The sequence below is a fragment of the Chenopodium album genome, unplaced genomic scaffold, assembly GCF_948465745.1.
Source record: "Chenopodium album unplaced genomic scaffold, dcCheAlbu1.1 scaffold_416, whole genome shotgun sequence".
NCBI lineage: Eukaryota > Viridiplantae > Streptophyta > Magnoliopsida > Caryophyllales > Amaranthaceae > Chenopodium > Chenopodium album.
This window is the reverse complement of record NW_027665297.1, coordinates 1-2,500: the sequence shown is the minus strand read 5'-3', so window position 1 is coordinate 2,500 and position 2,500 is coordinate 1.

Genomic DNA, 2,500 nt, shown 5'->3' with positions numbered 1-2,500 from the left:
CAAGCATATGGCCAGGTCAACATTCCCGGGCCTCAAAGCTATGACACCGTCATATTTTCCGCCTCGCCCCCGGTGAGATTTTTGTGTGCATTCTTCCTAGCGTCTGGCAATGCACACAACCTACCTCCGGTCCGGAGAAGGAATCAACATTGAATAACTATATTATAGCTATTCAACATTGAGTTGCCACCCTTCCCCTATAGAGCTTTATATAGTACCTCTGTTAAAATCCTAGTGAACACCCAACTGACAGTAACACAATAATGGGTCAAAACTTGTGAAAATGTGATAATAACACCCCTTTTTTTTTGGTGGAATCCAAAGAATGGGTATTAATCTACATTTTGACACTTTTATTTTTCCAGAAAATATTTTTTGTGGGCCCCAAAAAGGGAAAATACGGGAAAAAAGCGGTAATTGGGAAAATATGAAAAACTGCTGAAACAGTCCAGAAGATGGGGAAAGCTTGGGAATAAGAGGGGGATGGGTTTTAAACACTTTTTACATCCCATATTTTCCATATTGTGTTTTTTTCGAGGTTCGGGACCGGGACCGAGAATATGCTGATTGACCCCAATACAGGGTGATTGGGGGGGACAGTTTATATGATACTTACATTACAAACAAACATGAATAGTTTGTTCAAATATATCAATCAACTCAACATTATCACATCACACATCATATCAACCAACACACATGTGAATAGTAACAATGAAAGTCACTATTGTCAAATCAATCATCATATGATATAATGTGTTCATTTCCATTACTATTGTCAAATCACAATCACTATTTTATGGGTACATCACATCACATGACTATTTTACCCATATTACATCACTTATGTAGCATAATTATACTTTTATGACATCACATCATATATACTTATATGACATCATCATAGTCAAGTCATATTACTTTATATATACTTTTATGACATCATTGTAGTCAAGTCACATCACTTCAATATACTTATATGACATCATTATACACATATGACATCACTCTACATCATGAATTTCAAAATAGAGTCAAAACTCATTCTTGGTAATTTATGGGACATCTTTATCGGTGTCTTATGGTTTCAAACCTCCTTATATGACCCCAGGAGTCATCCAACACATTCGAGTTCATTTTTTGAAAAAAATAACAAATAATCCGAAATCGTGTATTATAGCCTTCATTTTGGACAATTTTCCACTTATTATTGACTAGAAAATTAAAAATGTCGAGGTGCTTACCATGGACCCTAATACACCTTGGGAGTCCAATTGACCCTAAGATGTATCCCCTAAGGTCTCAAGACTTTTTCGCCACCGGCCCCGTCACCTCAAAATTCCTCAAAAAGCGTGGATTATAGCCTTCAATTTTGGAAAATTTTGACCTTTTTTCGCCCGGAAATTAAAAATTGCGGTCGAGATGTTTACCATGGTCCCTAATACCTCCGGGAGTCCAATTGAGTGGGTGGAACCATCCAATATGCCTTAAAAACGGTCAATTTACCCGTTCCAAATTTGCACCGATTTCGTAAACTGAAGCCTACCACGGCCATTTTGTACAACATAGAAGGGTCATATATGGTTCCAAACGTCATTATATGACCTAAGATGTATCCCCTAAGGTCTCAAGACTTTTCGCCACCGGGCCCCGTCACCTCAAAATTCCTCAAAAAGCGTGGATTATAGCCTTCAATTTGGTAATTTTTTGACCTTTTTTCGCCCAGAAATAAAAATTGACGAGATGTTTACCATGGTCCCTAATACCCTCGGGAGTCCAATTGAGTGGGATGGAACCATCCAATATGCCTTTAAAACGGTCAATTTCACCGTTTTCGTACACACCTCTTGTATTAGCTATAAGCTTTCACGTCGCCTGTATGTAGCCAGATAATGGTCGGATAGGGTCGAAACAATATTATCTGTCCCCGGGATGCATCCCGCAATGTTCCTTGACATTCCGACACGGGTCCCGAAACCTCCTAAACCGCTCGATTTCGTGTATATTATAGCCTTCATATTTTCCATCCGTATATCATTTTTTCACCCGTCGAGTTATGCACAAGTACTTTCCATGGGTTTCCCAAAGGGCCTTGGGAGTCCTAAATAGTTCCCGAAAACATATCATATCATCCTTAATCATCTTGTCTTCAGGCCTTGGGTATCCTAAATATTGTCCGGTATGCTTGTCCTTGGGTGCACATGTCTTGTGTACATGTCACACGGCCCCTTGTACCATACAACATCCCCACACTTAGGCTTTGTGACATGTCTTAATCCCGTACTTAGCATATTTTATTATACGAGATACATCGCTTTACTCGTTTTCCAAAATATAGGTGTTTTTAGGGAATAGGGTGGGGGGGGGAGGGACGAATCGAAGCGACATAGGGCCTGAATCTCAGTGCGATCGTGGCAGCAAGGCACTCTGCCACTTACAATACCCCGTCGCGAATTTAAGTCGTCTGCAAAGGATTCAACCCGCCGCTCGTAGAATTGTC